General features: G+C 41.2%; 1 pseudogene; it reads left to right on the forward strand.

The window, feature by feature from the left end:
* The first annotated feature begins 6176 nt into the window (after positions 1 to 6176).
* Positions 6177 to 7721, forward strand: LOC148032041 (protein EXORDIUM-like 5 pseudogene; annotated as a pseudogene).
* The last annotated feature ends 14019 nt before the right edge of the window (positions 7722 to 21740 follow it).

A 21740-nucleotide genomic window follows, 5' to 3' on the forward strand; every position in this document is an offset into this window, starting at 1 on the left:
TATTGTTTCTCACAATCTAGTGAGAATGGATCCTAAGAAGATTTGAGCCATTGTTGAATGGCCTACACCTACTTCTATACGTGAAGTTAGAAGTTTCTTGGGCCTATGTTCATACAGCATGAGGTTCATACGAGGTTTTGCGTATGTTGCATCTCCTCTACATGACCTTACTAAGAAGCGAATGCCTTTCCGCTAGGGATCAATGCAACTACAAGCCTTTGAAAGAATTAAGTTTCTTGTGACTCAAGAATTAGTTCTCGTAGTTTCAGATCTTCAAAAACCTTTTGAATTTTAGTGCGATGCTTCTAGGGATTGCATTGGAGCTATGCTTAACCAAGAGCATCATGTAGTAGCATTAGAGAGCCGACGCCTCAGGGATCAAGAGCTACATGCTCCAGTATATGAGAAAGAGCTTATGGCAGTGGTACATGCTCTTCAAGTATGTAAACATTATTTACTTGGTGCAGATTTTGTTATTAAAGCAGATCACCAAAGTCTAAGATACTTCCTCACTTGGAAGAAGCTCTCAGAGAAACAGATGTGTTGGGCAAATTTCTTATCTATGTTTCACTTTCAAATCCTTCACACATCTAGAACTAAGAATGTGGTAGTAGATGCTCTATCAAAGTGACCTCGAGTGAATGCAATCACAACTATTTACCATAACAAGCTCATGGATTTACCCAAAATGTATGCAACTGACTTCTCAACCATATGGGATTATCTTTTAACTCAGGTTAGTCGATTACAGCTTACTCTATTCGAGATGGTTATTTGTATCATCATCAAGAAATTTGTGCAGCATTACCATTGCAACACAAGGTAATGGATGAAGCACATGCATCTCCATATGCTGGACATAGGGGTATTCTACCCACTACTCAAGCATTGGAAAGATATTTCTTTTGGCCCACTCTTAGAGCTGACATTGAAAGATATGTCCATGAGTGCAAGATATGCCAAAAAGTAAAGTATGACATGCATAAACCACCTGGTCTACTGAAGCCATTACCTATTCCCAATGAGCCTTGTGAAAGTATAGCCATGGACTTTATCATGGAGCTTCCTTGCACATAAGCAGGCAATGATGCAATTTGGACTATCATTGATAGATTCACTAAAGCAAGCACACTTTATACTTGTGCAAAAAACAATCAAAGCTGATCATATGGCTAAGCTGTTCATCGCTCATATTTTCAAGCATCATGGTATGCTTAAGTCCATTATAAGTGATCAAGATCCCCACATGACTAGCCTCTTTTGGAAAGCTCTCTTTGAGAACCTTGGGAGTCTATTAAAGTTATCATCCTCAAACGGATGGGCAGAGTGAAAGTGCTAATTCTACTATTTTGGACCTTTTGAAATCCTATCTTTGATAATAAAAAAGAATGGAAAAAGTATTTGCCTTTAGTAGAGTTTGCATATAATAACACGATGCACTCTAGTACTGGTAAGGCACCCTTTGAGATAATCTATGGTAAGCCTCATTTACCACCCATTCTTCTTATGAAGGATAAGATCTTTGTAGTAGATGAGTTTGTTAGAGACATTGATATAGCTTTCACTTAAGTAAAAGCTGCTATCCAAAGGACACAAGAGAAGCATAAATGTGAAGCTGATAAGCATCTTCGTAAGTTAGATCTCAAGTTGGGACAATATGTTCTTCTTAAGTTTGAGAAGGCTTGCTTGAAGAAGCAGAAATGTCAAAAGGGTAAAGTGGTTAAGCTTACTATTCGCTATTATGGCCCTTTTAAGATCATAGATAAGATAAACAATGTGATTTTTTGTTTGGATCTACCAAGTCATTGAAACATTCATAATGCTTTTCATATAAGTTTGCTACGTCCCTATATTGGAGAACCTCCAATGAAACCAATCAAGGAAGATTTACCTAACATAGAAGAAACAAAAGAGTTCCTTGTGCTACTTGAAAGAATTTTACACCATCAGGACAATACCCTAAGGCTAAGTGAGGTATTACGGAAGTATCTGGTCAAGTTTAAGAATTATCCCCCATTGGACGCTCAGTTTATGATTGAGAGAGAACTACAAGACTTTCTAGATATTCTTAAGGACTACGTATCCCCTCTATAGTTGAGGTCAACTGTTTAGAAGCCAGAGGGATGTTACTAAATTAATTGCTTATTATACATTCTCTATTTAGTAAATTTATGTCAATAAATTACCGAGCCACTTTTCTTGAAGTGTTAATGATGATCTAGCATGGCCATGAGACCATTTAGAGACCAGTATTCCTAGTGCATCACTTAATGGGGTGATCGGAGCACTGTGATGGGGATATTTGGTATAGACAGTACAAGTTATGAAGGGGAAAGAAGTGTCTGCCAAGTGTAAGAGTGTACACAAGAACCAGGGAGTTGCACATAAATAAGGATGGATTGAATTCTAAGAAGAGGAACTGCATTAGCATTGTGTATATGTATTCATGTGTGCATTCGGGGACTCCTGGGAACGTTTACTTGTGTGTAATGAGTATTGCATCCATTTGGGGTCATCCTCTCCCTTACAAGTCAAGGTTTACGGTCTTTTCTCTCTTAATGAATTTAGGAGAGAAGTAATTCTTTCACTAAGAAAAACAAGAGAGGTAATTCTCTCACTAAGAAAGACGAGAGACGTGATCCTCTGGAAGTGAGGAGAGAAGTGCTTTTCTCTTTCTAAGGTCTAAGATTACACAAGCTTTTGTGTGGAAGTCAATCTTAAGGTTGAGGCCCAAGGCAATCTAATGAACTCTCCTTATCTATGGCTCAAGAAATGGTGAGATCTACAACTTTTGTGTTGGACGGTTTTCCATCTGAGCAATGCATAGAGAGATATTCCAAAATTGGTGATGTAGAGGAGGTCTTGGAACAACCACATCTTACATGAAGATCAACCTTTCCAATCTTGGAACTCAAGTCTCTCCAAGAAGAGAAGCTCTTGGAGCCTATAAAAGGGAGGCTCTCCTTGGGTGTGGCGGAGGTGAAGGAAGCATCACTTTGCATACATGCAAGAGGAGGAGAGAAGGCGGTTCAAGTCTCATAAAGTGCTGTGGAAGCTATGTTGAAATCAAGCACCAAGAGGAGAACCCTACACATATTGTGTAGGAGAGAAGAAAAGAAATCAAGAAGATCAAAGGAGCTGACTTCCGAGTTATGCAAGTGCTGGCCAATTGTATACCGTGCAAGGATCTGTGTAAGGTCAAGCTTTCTGACCCTCGAGTTGTGCAAGTGTTGTGGAAGCTCTACTGAAATCAAGCTGCTCTAAGAGGAGATCCCTACACAGATTGCATAGGAGAGACTCAAGAAGGATCAAAAGGTGCAAACTTCCAAGTTATGCAAGTGTTAGCCGGTTGTATACCATGCAAGGAACCGTGATCTTGTTCCCACTATAAGTTAAGAATTGGTTTATGTGTAACGGAGGAGCTTGCTCCTTGTCAATAATATAACTCTACAAGGGGAGGGAATGTGACCCATCTTCCAGTCCCTAGTGTGTTGTCAACCTCTCAATCTCTCTCTTTCTCTCTACATCCTTCTTTTCTCTCATTTGTTCTCTCTTTGCGCCAGCATAACATTCACTATATATCTTTTAAGTATATAAAAAGGTCGAGCATGTATCTCAGATCTTATGACACACATAGTAGTGTCATGTGGCCTAGTCACTAATCTTTCCATTTGTGAGCACTAATCAAAAGGCAGCTTTTACCTCAACATTTCCCCTAATGAATTCATTTGATGCTAATGCATCTTCCAAATTCTAAATGTAATGCCTTGAATTTAGCATCAAGGTATCCAAAGGGGCAAGATCACCAATGTGAATTAAGTTACCATCCATGCACAATAAAGATGATATTTTCAAAATTCCAACAAGTTAGACATTTCATCACATATTACTAAATGATCAAAAGACTAGGATTAAAAACTAGACCATATTTCATTCTTAAAGTTGATATGTCAAAAAGATATCTCTAAATCATTGTAATAGACTTTTTGAGCATCTTGATCATAACAATCATCATCATTAACTATGAGACAAACATTCTGATATTGATTACCAATGCAACAACAATGAATAACCACAATGGCATCAATATGACTATTCACATAACCTACATGGCTTGACTATGTATTTAATATGACTAACGTTTTGACACTTTCAATAACCGTCCAAAACATGGTTAGTGGGCTTGGTTAAAAATAGAGATAATACTCTAAATTTTGAGGGCCAAATGGGATTTTGAGGGATAAGGAACCCCTTTGTGTTTGTCAGGGTGATTTGAATTTTCTTCAACAATGCCTCAACAATGGTTTTATTCAATGGGATTTGCTCAACACTATTTGAGGTGAAGAGATCGTTGACGTAGGGCAACCCTATAGCCCCCCTACTCTTTGCCATAATTAATGATGCTTGCTACAAAATTTGGATTTGAGTATTCAACTTGGTGTCATTAGGGGCTTGTATATTGTTGGAGATAAGCAATTCATAGTGTAATTTCTTGTAAATAATAATTCTAACTTAGCCCAAGTGGATATGCAACAATCGATTCAAGCTCTTCTCAACGTTTATGATGGCTTGTGTGAACTTTGAGGCTCAATAATTAGTGCTCCAAAATAAGAGATTATGTACCTAGGGTTTGATGAACCATAAGAGTGCATTTTCAATCTCAACTGCAAGATGATTCACATGGCCAACTCTTTCATTATTCAAGGTGTTCACTAGGTCTTGGTGTCACAATGAAGCAAGGGGCGAGTTGGATGGAGTAGAAGATTAAGACCAAAATTGATAAGTGGAGAGGTAGCCTTGCTAGTTTTCTTGGTAAGCTTGTGATAATAAAGGTGATGCTAGCCTCTTTTTAGTAACCCTTTTTGCAATGGTACATGGGAAGGCATTGAAAGAGTATGTTCACTAACTTGCTTTAGAATACACCCATTGGGAAGAAAGGTTGGTGAACCATTGCCTAGCCATAGCCTAGATTAATGATGATGGTTTGGGAGTCCCCAAGTTGGCAGTTAAAGCCAAAGCTTTGGTATTCAAGCCTTTTTAAAGGATGGAGCAGGACCCCACCAACCGTGGTTGGTGGTCCTATTAAGGAGATGTTTATATTTGGTTAGGCTCAAGGGAGTAAAAGTAGCAGATATGCATTGGATGGACCCTATTGTCTTGGGGCAAAAAGTCAAAATCCTGTAGTTTGATGTTGCCCAAGAAGATTACAATTGCATGGCAAGAGGTGATCAAGGAAGCTACACGGGGTGGCACAAATGATAGGAGGGGCAATTCATCACTAATGCAAATTATCTGGACTAACAATTGTGCATTTGATCCACCCTTTAGACTAATGGATGAGAATCCAAGGATGACAAGAATAATTTTGGTGAAAGGGCTATTAAGGTGGAAAGACTTGTGTTGCCATATGCATATGGCATTGATGGAGGCGAAGATGGCGAAAGCCCAGTTCGACTTGAATGAAGGGGAGGGAAGCACACTTCCTATACCAATTGTTGAATGGACTCAAGCCGAGTTGGCCTACCTTGAATGTCAAGAAGCTAGGAGGGTATGGAAGAAAGCAAAGGAATGGATAGGCAATGCAAGTTTTGATGAAAGCCTAGATTGCAAGTTGATGCTATTTGGCAAGAAAGGCAAGAAGGATGAAGTAAGTTGCAAGCATGAAGTTATGGGACACAATTAGAGCTATATTATTCTTAAGAATTCGGAAGTGTAGGAATGACAAGGTGTTTAGGTGGGGACCCTACCTTGTTAGTCGCTATGGATAAGTGGCCCCACTCTCATAATGATGTTTTAGCGTCCCTTAAGGCTTTTGGTGGTAAGGATAGGGTCTACAAAGTCTTTCACAAAGCTATGAAGAAGGCTTAAGGTGTTCTTGAAGCTTGCCCTTTGATGGCATTTTGTTGTACATATTATTTACTGTGTCTGGTGCAAATGTAACTGCATTATAAGAAAAGCACCCATGGGCCATACACAGCTTGAAGGTAGTTCTCGCGAGAGGACATCCGTATCGAGAGTTCTTACTGCTTGGGAAAAGCGGTTTTTCGGTGACCAAGGGGCTTGAGCAAGACAGACTAGACCGGCCGGCACCCGCCGTTGGAAGGCGCTGTGTACCGTGGCTGGGATTTTGTGTGGGGCGGACGCGTGGATTCGTGCAAAGGCGATATGCTCTCTGTCCAGTATCTGGAGTTCAGAGGCCACGTGGCAGGGACAAGTTACAACAGCGGCAGGGCGCGCCATCAACAAAACGTCTGTATAATACGAGCTACGACTGGATGGATAGTAACACTGAGTAGCCACTAGACAGAAGAAGAAGTAGAAGAAGAAGAAGAAGGAAAGAGAACACAGCTATGGCGGCCACCCCCGTCTCTCTCCTCTGCCTCCTGCTCCTTACCCTCCCCCGCGCCTGCCTCCCTCGCCTCATCTCCTCCTCCCCATCCCCCGACATGAAATACCACATGGGCCCTGTCCTCACCTCCCACATCCGTGTCTACCTCATCTGGTACGGGCTCTGGCAGCCCTCCCAACAGTCCACCATCCGCGACTTCTTCCAATCCATCTCTGCCCCCGCCATCCCCCCACCCTCCCTCTCCTCCTGGTGGAGCACCGTCCGCCTCTACACAGACCAAACCCTAGCCCCTATTTCGGACTCCATCTCCATCGCCGGCGAGCACACAGACCTCTATTCCCGCAACCAAACCCTAACCCGGATCTCCACACAGGAGGTCATCAAGACCGCGCTGCAGATGCACAGTGGAACCCTACCTGTGGATCCAAAGGGGGGGGTCTACATACTTCTGACATCAGCAGATGTGACACAGCAGGATTTCTGTGCAGGCGCCTGCGGCTTCCATTACTTTACCTATCCGTCCATCACCGGATACACCCTTCCATATGCTTGGATCGGCAACTCGGCGACGCAGTGCCCTGAGACCTGCGCATACCCTTTCTCTGTGCCTTCCTACATGGCCGGCGCCATGAAACCTGTCCAAGCTCCCAACAACGACATCGGTATTGATGGCATGATCACCGTAATCGGTCATGAGCTTGCAGAGATGGCCTCCAACCCCCTGATAAACGCTTGGTTTGCAGGATCTGATCCTGAAGCTCCAACTGAGATTGCTGATATTTGTGAAGGTATCTATGGCAGGGGTGCAGGAGGCGGCTACCCTGGCTTTCTCTTGAGAGATGATGAAGGGGCAAGCTACAATGTGAATGGTGTAGGGGGAAGAAAGTTTCTGGTGCAGTGGCTATGGGACCCAGTACTAAAGGCATGCAACGGACCCAACGCATGATTAACTAATAATACCTGATTTTTCATGAAATGAGAGGGATGATGGCCCGTGGGCTGAAAAGTTTGTGTCATCCCAACTCCCTGGCAAGGGCAGTTAGGATCCTAAATCTCATGGATCCAAAGCTTTAGCCCACAAGTGCCTACCAGACGCACTTTCATTCACCAATTTCTAGATTTCTTAGGGATTTCTAACTTGGGCTTAGGGTCAAACAAAGCAAAACACTACCGTTAAATAGGAGCTCAACAAAGCTAAACACCACCGTTCTTTGGACTCACACATCTCACCAAATCTCTTGTAAATTATACACAAGCATACAACTCTTCTCGGTATGTAGACTATTACACAACCACACGTGACACGGCTCTTTTCTACATATCCAACTACATAGGGGAGGATTGCATAGTCCTTACCCTGATACATCCTTGACCCCAACAACAACTCTTTCAAGAACCTGGACACTTCTCTTCCACGAACTCTTCTGAACTAAATGCACTCTCTATTGAGAACCCCTGTTTGATGCTTGATAGATTTATGCAACCCTTCAACCACCAAATGTAATGTGTGTATCCTGAAAGGTTTGTGGTCTCACCACATTGGCATTGCATGCCTCTATTTACTCGTATGATATAGCATTTGGTAGGTTGTGAGGAAACTACAAAAAACTTTTAAGCTTGGTAGGTCTTGCACTTCATAGAGGTTTTGGGGTAGGTTGTGAGGTAACTACAAAGAACTTTAAGCTTGTTAGATCTTTCTTTCCATAGAGGTTTTTATTTGAATGTTTTCGATCAATTTGCATACTATTTTGCTTCGAATGTTTTGGCTTATTTTGCCTACCATTTAGTAGGATAGTGATGGTGTCTCTTCCAAAGGTGAGATTTGCCCATGAATCTCAGGTCATGATAGAATAACATACTGAAAAGCTTCAAGCATGCACCATTACTAGTTTGATTTGCAAGTTTTTGTTAATGTTAGGCTCACTATCAATCCAAACTATAATTTTTGAGAAGTTTGCAAATTTATCAATCCAAACTGCAATTTTTGAGTAGTCTAATTTGCAAATTGCCCATTATTATCAATCTAATATGTAATTTATGAGTAGTTCTTAACCTCGTTAGGAATCTCTTCTATTTTCTTCCTTAATAGGCATCTCTTGTCCACTTCAAATGAAAATATTGAATGTCATGTGGAGGATAGTTAAAAGCCCTCTTACTACATGCATTTGCACCTTCACCACTTTGTAGATGTGGTGACCCTTTAATGATACCATGCCACTTCAAAGCATTAAGGGTCTATGGGAAGTCAAAATACTCTTTCAATCTTATGTGTAGATGCCCTATGCCTTTTGACATAGATACCTCGCTTTGTCTTTCTGGTGCCTTTGTGCCTTTGTGTGTTCTCTAGTAGTTTGAGATAGGTACTTTCAAGCTTATGTTATCTAGTAGTTTGTCATCACGGTTATTTTATATAACCATATTGATAACCTTGCTTAGAAACCCTCCCTCCTCACTAATCACTCGAAAGATTCAACACCACCTAAAGTTTCTATGAAAATTAACAACTAGTTGGGTCATATCAAAGACCCAAATCCTTAGCTTCCCATCAAGAGATGATCATACCATTATAATTCAAGCCTCATCTCATCCTTTATCAAAGATAAAAAGATCTAAGAGTGAAGCAAAATTTCCCAAGGTTGAGTTGAAGTTAATCATTTGAAGCAACAGAGACACTTATTACAAAACTACATATTAGATACAAGCTCATGATAAAACCATCTAAATATTTGTTTAAGAGGAACTTGTACCCAAATTGGACATCCTAAGTATCGCCAAGGCTAATAATCTTCAAATTACAACCTTGAAGAATACCATTGTCCTCCTTCAAAGATAGTCTAAGCACCTTAGTTTTTGGCACATCTCGAAAACTTATCATAAAGATCAATTAGCACATTTGCAATATCAAGATATTATTTGATGACATGGGGATGGCATTGGCATTGTCATCTGCAAACATTTTCCCAACAATAGACTCTCCATTATGTAAAGGAATAGCTTTAATAGCTCTTGAAGCAACAACAAATCCATATTTTTGAGAAGTGAATAGATGACAATCTCAAAGAGAAGAGGAGCCAAGGGCATTCACTATGTTGTAAAAGACCTCTATCGTAGCTTTGTCCACATCCAAGTTCAAACATTTACCCAAGGATAAAGCATAGTCAATAGGAAGGATCTAATTCAAAATAATCTAATGAATAGTCCTTTTTTGAATAAAGCTGAACTGTATACATTTCATGAATAGGTCAAGCTGTGCAACCAAGGCCAAGACTAAGCGTACGGTGGTCATCTTGACCACATGAGAAAAGACTTCATCAAAGTTAACACCACGCTCCTGCTTAAACCCCTTAGCAACCAATCGAGCCTTGTATGCTGGGGCTGGGGTGTCTAGGGGTACTTTTCAGTTTGTACACCCACTTGCATGGCAAAACCTTCTTACCCAGAGATAAGGAAACCAAATCCCAAGTCTAATTCTTATGCAGTGAGTCAAGCTCAGACTACATAGCTCTCTCCCATGAGTGACAATCACCCCTGTGCATAACCTCGTCATAAGTGAGAGACTTGCCTGCATCTGTAACCAATACATAATCCATAGAGGGCACAAAACAGTCAGGAGGTCGTCTGTCTCTAGTAGAATGCCTCAACCCAGGCTTTGCTACCTGATCGACATCGTGTCTAATATCGACATGTCTAACATTTGGGCCATGAGCATCAGGTGATGCTGCATGGTGTCTAGCTGGTCGTGGAGCAAGCTGAATGGGAGTAGGTGGCTCCTCCTGAAAGACGACTATGCATACCTCAACCACTTTCTTAGGCTACATATGCATTTTTTCCTCATGAAAGATGACATCATGGCTGTAGATCACTTTCTATGTTTGCGGATCCCATAGACGATAACCCATCTCTCCTGCATCTCCATAGCCAATGAAAATACATTTGACACTTATAGGATCCAGCTCATTGCATTTGTCCTTGGGCACATGGCAGAATGCCTCACATCCAAAGACACACAAATGATTATAAGAGGGAGGTTTGCCTGCCCATACTCATCTACAACCTGAAAGTCAATGCCACTGCTAGGCAACCTGTTAATGAGATGCACTGCAATAGTAACTACCTTAGCCCAAAAGTGTTGCGGTAAGCCAGCCTGGCTAAGCATGCTACGGACCCTTTCCTGAATGGTCATATTCATGCGTTCAACCATACCATTCTAGGGAGGGGTGTAAGGGGCGGTCAACTGACGCTTAATACCCCGCTCATCACAAAATTGCTCAAGAGCACGTGATACATACTCACCCCCATTATCTGACCTTAGGCATTTTATCCTTTTCCCAGACTGGTTCTTTGCCAATGCAAGCCAACACTGAAATGTGTCTAAGACATTAGATTTTCTCTTTATGGGATAGGCCCAAGCCTTACGTGAGTAATCATCTATGAAAGTAACAAAGTACTTTGCCCCACCGAGTGACTGACAGGGCATGGGTCCACATACATCTGAGTGCACAAGAGCCAAGGGCTCATCCATGCGTTTCTTACCATGCTTTTTATGCGTATTTCTAGTCTACCTGCCATACAAACAATGATCACAAGAATCAAAATGTGAAGAGTCAAAAGGCGGAAGATACTACAAAGCATTGAGCATTTTCATTCCTTTAAGGGACATATGCCCCAAACGAGCATGCCAGAGGGATACATGGGGGATAGAACCTACAAACAAAACATGATCCAATGTAGCTCCAAATACAAGTAAGGGATAGAGGATGCCAGACTTGGCACCTCTTGCAAGCACAAGCCTGCCACAAGTAATCTTCTAGCAGAGGCAGAGTCTCTAAAAGACACAAAATACCCTGCATCATCAAGCTATCCAGGTGACATAAGGCTACGAGTCAACGCAGATACATGGCATACATCATGCAAAACAAAGGAACTGCCATAAGGAAACTGCAGCCTAACATCTCCAATGTCCACAATGTCAAGAGACCTATCATCACCAAGAGGCACAGAACCAGAGATGGTATGATAGGTATGAAACCAATCTCTGTAGGGTGTCACATGAAATGACGCACCCAAATCCAAGAGCCAGCACTGTGCATACATAGAATGTATCTCAAAAGCTTGTAAGGCATCGCATGAAGAAGCTGCAAGTATGTAATCGTCATCTGAATCAGTGGCCTACATGACATTAACCTCTTCTATCTTCACACTCGACTTTGCAGGTACAATACTGCACTTAGAAGACTTTTCTTGCACTTTCTCCTTTCCCTTTTCCTTGCACTTATCATCACGCATCTTATGGCACTGCGGCCTAATATGTCCTCCATTATTGTGCGGCCTAATATGTCCTCCTTTCCCACAATAATGACACGTAAGATCAGACTTTCATCCACGGGACTTACTGCGACCATGTGACTTGGACATGGACTTCTGAGAGTTCTTGTCTTTATGATCATTATCATGCATGCCATGTCTGCCACCTCTAACGTTCAATGCATGTGAAGAACGGGAAGCATCATTGTATCTCCTATTGATTTCCTTAGTCAATAAAGCACTCTCAACATCTTTGATTTTCAGCCCATCAAGCTTGTTCGTGCATATGGCAGTACAGAAGACATCCCATGATTCAAGCAAGGTGCCAAGCAGAAACAACGGGTGCAAGTTTTCTTTGAACTCAATACCCTGTGACAACAGATTCTTCATGATAGCATGAAACTGATTGAAATGAGATGACAGGGATGTCCCCTCCTTCATGCAAAGGTCCATTAACTGCTTCGGGCAATACATCTGTGACATAGGATTCTGTTGCGCATAAAGCTCCTGAATCTTCTCCCATAAATCCCATGCACTCTAATTTTCATCTTCAACAACATTATAATGGACCTCTTCTGAGAGTGACAAGATAATGGTAGACTTGCATAGCTCATCAACTTCCATCCAAACATCATCATCCATATCCTCGAGTTTAACACCCTCGAAACGCAAGAGTTTAATTTGTAAATTTTGCACCAAAACCTGCCATATCTGGGACTTCCAATACCCATAGTTGGTACCATCCAACTTGGCAATGTTAAAGAGAGCCTTGTCTTTTAGATGACCAGCCATATTGTCCCAAATCAAAGCAAAAAAGCAAAATTGCAAGTTGCTGTAATGAGCAGAAAATGCACTAAAACCACTGCTAAAATTGGCTAAAAGAGTAGATATCACTAAGAGAAGCACCTTTCCACCAAATATGACCAAGATAACATCAAATAGTAAGCATTACCCTCATAGAAGTGCTTGAAATCTGCAGATTTTAGCTTGCTGTAATAAATAACAACAAGATGTAAAACTGTCCCAAAATGAAGCAATCACTGATACATATGTCACAGCAACTGCTAGGTAGCAAGATACATCCAATAGTGAGTGTCAAGGGGCAAGAAGGTACCAAGAACTATCAAATCAATAACGTGTCAAGCAAGAGACATCCCATAGGTCTAGAAGTCATGCATGTAATGGGTCTCGGGGTAAGAGAAGAGACCAAGCATAAGCACAATTGATAGAGCAAGAAGCTCAATACATAACCATCCAAGATGCACATAAAACTGACAAACTTGTGACAAAGATAGGTACTTGCTCCAATAGGCATATCAAATCAGCCCACTACTGACTAACTGCAGACATAAAGCTCTCAAGAGAGCAAATGCATGTAACTGTCCCACAAACTCAAGCTCAAGTGTAAGCAAGATTCTATGTACATCCAAATATATCAAGAGGCTCCCATTGGAAGTAAAGTCAAATGCAAAGAGAGCAAGCAACGCTCTAATACATGGAGTATATAGTATCAGACATGCCAAATCCTAGTAGGGAACATCCGAAGCATAAATCCCAAGCTATCTCAAACCCGTAAAGCATAACCCTGAAAAGCATTCAAAGAGCATGTAACTATCAACCAGATGTAGTGCCCAGTAGATCCAAAATGCTCAAATACAAAGTGGCATCCATATCTGACCAAAGCATAAATGCAAGAAGCCTAAATGTCAAGCAGTGACAATAGGCATAGACCGGTCCAAAGCATGCCAACTGAAGCCAAATGCCAGTGAAGGACGACCAAATCAGAGCCTAATCCAAGCTCAAAAGCATTCCGGAACCAAAAAGAAGCATTTGATAATCTCCAAATACATCGTTATGATCATTCAAACCTCCAGTGAGCAGCCTGTATAATCCAAGAACCAATGCATACACCAAGTAAATGAGCTTCAGCCCATTGTATTACAACAACATATTTACTCATAAATGAAACTCAATCAGTGCCCAAATCTACTCCAAATCGGTCCCAAAGCATAAACATAGCATCCCATAACATCTGAGCATCACCAAGCATCAATAGGCATCAAACAGGCAATGCCAAGAAGCATCGAATAGTAAATGTCAAGTGCTGCCCTGTTTTGACAGTCTTGGGACTATGTATACAGCAATGGTTGAAGGGGGGAGGCACTTGAATCGATCACACCGGAGCCAAGAACTAATGTTGAGGAGTCCAACAATGATCAGGAAGGTTGCCAAGAGTGTCGAGAAGTCAGGGAAGAAGCGAGAAATGCCAGGAGCAAGTCAACCCAGCCCCCTAAAAATACGCCACATTTTGTGCTGGCTGTTTCTGGGGGTTGGGGGGTCTTCAACAGTGCTCAGGAGTACTTGGCAATGTCGAGGGGACTCCGATGGAGCCCTGGGAGGTGCAATGGAAGTACGGAAGCTCAGGGAGCAAGCGGGAGATCAAAACATATCTACAAATGAAGGTGCCATGGCTACCATTGAAGCTCAGGTTGAAGCTCTTCAAATCCGAGCTGAAGAGAATGCCAGGCAAGCTCCAATGCCTTTGCTCTGATACCAGTTGAAAGGAAAGTGAAACCCAGGAGGAAGAAGCTTGGCGGTGACAGCTATGGCGGATGCAGAGCAAGAGCAAGAGAGAGAGTGAAACTCAAAGTGGGAAATCCAACAACCACAATGTGTGGCCAGGCCTTCCTTTATTCAAACTGTCACTAAAAGAATAAATAATAAGTGACTGTGACGGGCGCCCACCACCTACAGTGTGCAGTGGCGGGTACTATTAGTGTAGTAATACACGAGCAGCTAGGCGGAGGCGCCTTTACCCCCAACACATGTATATGTCTAGCACTAGTTGATGGAAATGGATATCAAGCTAGGCAACATAACAAAAGAAGTGCAAGATTGAGAGCTTAAGAGTCTTCTTGTTCTTTTTCTATATTCTTTATTATCTTCCTTGTTCCCTTCTTTCTTCTCTACACCATATATGTGATTAGAGATAAAAAAGTAGATAGTACCTCTTATTGACTTTTTTATAAAGTACCTTATACACACTCCTACTTTATTTTTCTCTCATATATATGGTTATAGACACAAGCTAGTATAGCTTTATCAACGCTCCCCCTCAAGCTCAAAATATGCTTGCACATGTAGTACTGGTGTACTCGTAAAATACTTATTTTGGTATGTTGTAGGTTGCAAGTATCCTTGTCATATGTATTGTTTTGGTACATTGTGTTGGAGAGGGGACCAATGCATTGAACTAGGCTCCAGTGAGCACATATTGAAAGCAGCAAATAAATACTTTTTTCACACTTCAATGTCATGGCCATGTAGTTCTTTTAAAACACTTATGAGAATGGACATGCAATTGGGGGATTAAAGGCTACTTGTGCCTAGCCATCGACATTTACATTGTACATGCACACTTGTACACTCCGGTGCCCATCAGTGTCACTTTATTTTTTATTCTTTCATTATCAATATAATAAGGGAAGACATGTCACACATTGTGATTATTGGAGTTCCCACACATCAGTTTCTCTCTTCTTTGCTTGAACCCCCATAGCTTCTGCTTCCCTCTTACTTTCACTTTCACTCCACCTTTCAATTGTTATCAAAGTGGGTATTTGAGGAGCTTCTTCATCATTTTCCTCAGTCACAAAAGAAAGCTTCAGTTCAAGCTTTCATGGCTACCCTAGCCCTTCACTCTTGAGGTATGCATTGACATTTAGCTTGTTCAAGGCTTGCTAGCTTATTTCAAGACCTCATTGGGATGCATTGAGCACTATTAAGAGCCTCAAGCTTGAGTACAGCCAGTACATGGATCAATATCAAACACATAGGATGCACATCCTTTGCAAGTCCCTTCATTCCATTTGTAGTTGCCATCTCACTTAGCCATTGCCTCTCGACACCTGGGAAAATCTTTGCCATACTCTCAAGGTTCATTGGCTTCAACTTGAGCACTATTTAAGGCAAGAGATCTCAATAAATTTGCCACTATTTATAATAGATCATTGTATACTACATGTGGACAACATACTCTTCATTTTTTGAGATTCATTGAATCTCATAAACTTATGTATTGATAATGGAATCATATATGAACCATTGGGAATGTTTTTTGGTCTAAGTTGAGCCCATTTTTATAATAGCCCATTCATTGAATCCTTTGAGTGTCTACAAGACATTTGGAAATGCTACATGCTTCTATGGATGCTTTCCATGAAAGGTGGAGATGGGAGTGGAAGCACAAGGAGAAGTAAGAAGAGAGCAAGAGCTATGGAGGTTCAAGCAAGAAGAGAGAGATTGGTGTGTGAAAACTCCAATAGTTATGATATGTGACTTGCCTTCCCTTATTCTATTTGTCACTAAAAGAATAAAGAATAAAGTGATAGTGATGGACACCCGCCACCTATAGTGTATAGGTTTGAATGTCTGTATACAAGTAAATGTATGCGGCTAAGCATATATAGCATTTAATCCCCAACAACCTCCCACTTAAAGACCAATGTGCCTTCGTGAAGAGTAAACAAAAAAATAAAAAAGTACAATATGTATATAGAATCCAACATGATGAGAAAAGATGTCATTTCATCCTATGTTCATCAACCTCCTAAGGAAGGCATATCTTTCACTAGGAGACTTTTATGAGAAAATTTGTAGGATTCATATCCATAGGAATCTTAGTAAGATCAATGGACTTGTCTTCTACCACCTCTTTGATGAAGTGACAATGCATCTTAATGTGCTTTTTCTTCACATAGAAAACCGGTTTACGATCCAACTAAATGGCTCTCATTGAATTTGAATGCAATGTAGAAGTCATAGTCATTCCAAGATCTACAACTAGAAATCATGACCGTAGGGCCTCCTTGCAAGCCTCAATGTTGGGTGTCTACAATGTACTCAGCCTCCTCAGTAGTAGACAAGGCTATGCATTTCTACACCCTGGACATCTAAGGGATAGAACCTCTAACAAAGGTAAATACATACCCAGAGGTGGACTTTCTACTGTTTGCATGTCTTGCATAATTTGAGTCAATGTAACCCATGACTCATGTATCCTAGCTTCTATAGTGAATGCACATATCTGTAGTGCCTTTAAGATATCTCATGATACCCTTCATGGCATCCCAATGTCTCCTACCAAGTGTAGCCATATAATGTGCCACAACTATCATTGCAAATGCTATGCTAGGTCGAGTGGCTATCATGGCATATGTCAAACTATCCACTATGGATGTATACAAAACCTTGTCTATCTCAGCTTTCTCTCAAGACAATAATCTTGACTAACCTTCACATGAGAAGATAAATGATAGCCAAAAGACTTACCATCTTGCATATGGAATCACTTAAGTACTTTGCGTATGCACTTCTCTTGAGACAAGTAGAGAAGTCTAGTAAGTGATTGCATATAATGTACATACCAAGTATGTGTGAGATCTGTCCCATGTTCTTCATCTCAAAGATTTCCTAAGTTGACTCTTTAAAGCATCCAGCTCAACATGAGCACTCCTAACTATAAACAAATAAGCAACATAAAGCACCGAGATAATAAGACTATTACCATGTATAAACATGGATCTATTTCACTATGGAAACATCCCTGTGAATGCATGAAAGCATCAAACTTATGGCACCATTCTCTAGGTGCTTGCTTAAGCCCATAAAGAGTCTTCTTCAATTTGTACACTAGGTATCCATTGCTTATTTTTACAAAGCCCATAAGCTAGTGCAAATAAATGTCCTCATGTATGTCTCCATGTAGAAAAACCATCCTAACATCCATCTTATAAAGATCCAAATCCAACTCAACAATGAATGCCAAGACCAAGGATAGTCGTCTTGACCATATGAAAGAAGATCTCATCAAATGACAGATTATTTTTGATGCCGAGAAGTGCTTAAAAATAGCCAAAATTTATGAATATCAGGGAAAAAATAGACTTTGTCGAAGGCGACAGTGGCAATCAGTACGATTTTAAGCGGAAAGTCCCTAAAGCGCTAGTGCTAATTTTCATGGAAATCAAATGGTGACAGATGGCCGAGCTGGAGTTTTCCTAGATAGAAAATGACGTCAGGAATCCAAGCAAGTCTCGGATCTCCATTCCGATGTCGTTTGATCCCCCATTTAATCCCCGCAAGGTTCGGGGTTGTGAATCAGCCTACTGGATCTGGAAGCCGGGAAGAGCGTGACGGGGCCCAGCTTTGTAGACTTTGATGCCACGGAACCACCCATCCAGTCAGATCTCAAATCCAATGTCGTTTGCCCGCTCAAAACCGAAAAAGCCACTTGCTGGAAGTGTGAATGCAAAATTCATGAAATAGATAACTTGATTAGAGTTTAAAAGCTCTTAACAAAGAGCTTAAGGCAAAAAAAAACCCACGATATGAAACATTGAAGGGGCGGGGCATCAGTTTTTTGCGCCCCTCATCATGATTTTCTGATCAGGAGAATGGAGAGGAATGCTCCTGGACCTGGGATGCTTCTATCCTTCGCCCTCCATTTCCACAAACGGATCGAGGAATGATGCACTGAGTGAAGAGATAAAAAACCAGTATTTCTCTCTCCTCCCTCTCTCTCTTGCGTAGAGGCAATTCATGTGCAAGAAATCAAGAAGAAGAGGGGCTGAAGAATACTTGTCCAGCTGTGATCGGATTGCTTCAAGATGAAGAGAAGGTTGAGGAAAGAGGTTCAGCACTGAAGAATGGTTGCTGGTCGGTCCGTGGGCTACTCAGAATAATTATTAAAAAAACCCGCAACACGCAAGACATGCGGTATGCTTCAATATTATGAAGAAATTTACTTGTTTTTGTTGTTTCATGGTCCAAAGGTTGTTCATATGCAATGAATTTTTGTTTAAGCCTTGTTTGCATCATGTTTGAGGGCTGTAATCACAAAAATGCAGAACTTGTAATGATTTAGAGCCATTACTAATTCTTTGAAACACGTAAAATATCATTTTTAATGGAAATTAGTGGTTTTTTTCGATTTTGAGTTGGAGAAAAGGGGTGGAAATGGGACAAAATCAAAGAAAATGTTAAGTTTCAGTCAAAATAATAAGCCAACACAAATAAATCAGAAAATACCTATTTTTCATGAATAATAAATAGGAAAAAATAGTAAAAAATAGAAGAAATTGGGATTTTCACACTCAAAAAATACGGAAAAATAAGATTTATATGTATGAATGTTTGGAGAGGTTAAAGCATGAGATTAAGCCTTAGTTTGGTCTCATACTTTGTGTTATAGTATGTGGTTATTGTTTTTTACATACAAACATGATACAAAACAACCATTTACACCTATGCATCGCAGCAACACCTAAACGGCGAGGGGGGGATGAAGTTTGTGCAACGATATAATTGTTGAAAAGATATAAATTCTGATTTCCCTCTTTGTGCATAGCATTTAGGGATCATTTCATAATTAAATAGAGGTGACTAGTAGTACAGAAGTTCCGGTTCTAGTCCCTAAAGCACCGTAGCACGTAACACTTGGTTAAAATTTATGAAAGGGCTGTTTTTCACACACCACATGGCTGATTTTTTAATCATAAAATGGTTGTGCACAATTGTCATACACCTTGCATCAAGCATGCCACATGGTGTCTCCTAGAATGAATTTCACTTGTTTGATAAACTTTGACCAACGCTGAGAGGATAGGAAACCCAAGCTATAGGTCTAGACGGGTGCTTCTATTGGGGAAAGTTTTGTGAGGCAAATCGAAATCTCTTGGAACGCTGAATTATGAAAGAGTTGAGTTTGTGCAAATGTTATATGTGTTAGCGACGCATCTTGGGGCTAATCCCCGAGGTGTAGGAGAGTCACAGTGGAGCTGTGGCAATCAGCCAAGAGGTGCTTCCCCATGTGTGTATTACGAGGCAAGCCGAAATACAAAAAGCAAAACGTACTGAGAGGGCTAGACGGTGGTTGGAGATTGTAAGACGGTATTCTCCTCAAAACGCATAAGTGGTAGTGGTTCCAGTAACCTAGGTGCTACGAGTAGCTCTTCGAGTGCAAGTGGAAGTCTTGGTACTTCCCTATTTCTAGTTAATCAACCCACAACAAGTGGGGGTGTAGTGTTGTGTACACAAACTCCTGTTGTCAATTCGGTTGTAGCCATGGCACAACCTATCGCAATTCCAGCAGGTACACCGGATTTACAGGCATTAGGAGCACCGTTGCCCATTTTCCATGGGTTAGCTACAAAAGAAGATGGAGAACTCCACATTATTAAGGAGTTTCAAATGCTCATGTTAAACTATCGAATCCAAGACGAAGGACACCTAATGATGTTCTTCAACATGACGTTAAAAGAAAGAGCGGCGGTGTGGTATCACAGTCTAGAAGATGGAACCATGACTAGCAATGCCCAATTCTTTACGGCTTTCCGTAGGCAGTTTGCCCCTGAGAAGGGTGGACAATATTGGTTGCGTATTCTGAATGTAACATGCCAAGAGCCAAATGAGAATGTCCAAGCATATGCCAAGAAACTAAAGCAAGTTCTTCGCAAACTTAACGCTGATATTCCCATTCCAGTGGCTGCACAGTTGCAATATTTCCTTCATGGATTGGATTTTAATATCCAGGTATAGCTGAGTAGTGTTGCTTTGGCCGATATTGACATTGCCATTACCCAAGCACAAGGAGTAGAGTCGCGCTTGCAAGCGGCTTATGCAGCAAGGATAAATTGGAATGGTAATAATTTGGCCTTGACTAATGGGAGTCAAGGGGACCCCATGTTAAATACAAGTGGTAGAAGGAGTATTATGTCGAATCTGCCTATGTTACCAGCTCCTCCTAGCATGACTATGCATATGGCTAGTCAAGTGGCCTCACTAAATAGTGGTGGGAACCAAACAATGAATCCTAATGTTGTCCCAATTGGTCAGCAACTAATTTCTAATCAAGGGGTTAGGCCCATGGGACAATAGACTGACGATTGCGGCAACGAGTCGAGTGCTTCTAATGTCCTTGGTGAAGTTAAGGACATGATGAAGCACTACACCGATATGATCTCTGAACAGTATCGACAAATAGCTGTGGATGTTAATTTCCTTAAGAATGAACATAATTTGATAGGGAACCGATGCCCTGAAGAGGGTGGCCCCTCAAGATTCAGCTGTAAGTGGTGTGGGGGCCAACATTTCCCTAGGAATTACCCGAATGTCAAATGTGATATTTGAGGGAAGTCTGGCCACTTAGTTGCTACCTGTTGGAGTAAGATCAGTTCTCTCCAAAAAGGGAGTAAACAACCAGGTCTAGTTAACCATCGCGCACAAGGGAATAATCTCCAGCAAGATGATAGACCAAGACAAATACTTTGTAGGGTATAACCAAATGGCGATCGTTGAGCAAGACAAGCTAAAAATGATGTTTATTACAGTCTTGGGTACCTTTGCGTACCATGTGATGGCATTTGGGTTGTGTAATGCACCTGGTTTGTGGCAAAGAACAGCCGACAAGACCTTTGGTGACATCTCCCCAGAGGAGCATCGACTCTTTGCTAAGGAGAGAAAATGCACCTTCATCCAGACATATGTGGAGTACTTGGGACACATTGTGAGTAAAAATGGCATATAGGCTAACCTGAAGAAGGTGCAATGTGCTAGGGGCTGGCCCACTCCTTCCACTACCACTTCTTTGCATGGCTTCCTTGGTCTCTCTTCATTCTATAGATGCTCCATTAGCACTATGCCACCATTGCAACACCTTTGACTGATCACTTAAAAAAGGAGCCATTCTTCTGGGATGCCACTACTCATCATAGCTTCAAACTTGCGCACGTCTACTAGAGCTAGGTATCCTGTGGATAGGCTAAAATATGATGGATTTACAGCCATTCACTATGCCTATCTAGTCAAAGTGATACAGGAACCAGAACCCACTTCTTTTGAGCAAGCCATGGGAAAAGAAAAATGGGAGAAAGCCATGGATGAAGAAATGGATGCTTTCGAAGCAAATGCTACATGGGAATTGGTACCTTTGCCTAAAGATAAGAATGCAATTGGTTGTAAGTGGGTTTATAAGAAGGTGAAGCACAATGCAGATGGTTCTGTGAACAGATACAAGGCAAGATTAGTA

Source organism: Lygodium microphyllum, chromosome 8, assembly GCF_053477565.2.
Source record: "Lygodium microphyllum isolate KBCC chromosome 8, Lygodium_microphyllum_v1.1.10, whole genome shotgun sequence".
NCBI lineage: Eukaryota > Viridiplantae > Streptophyta > Polypodiopsida > Schizaeales > Lygodiaceae > Lygodium > Lygodium microphyllum.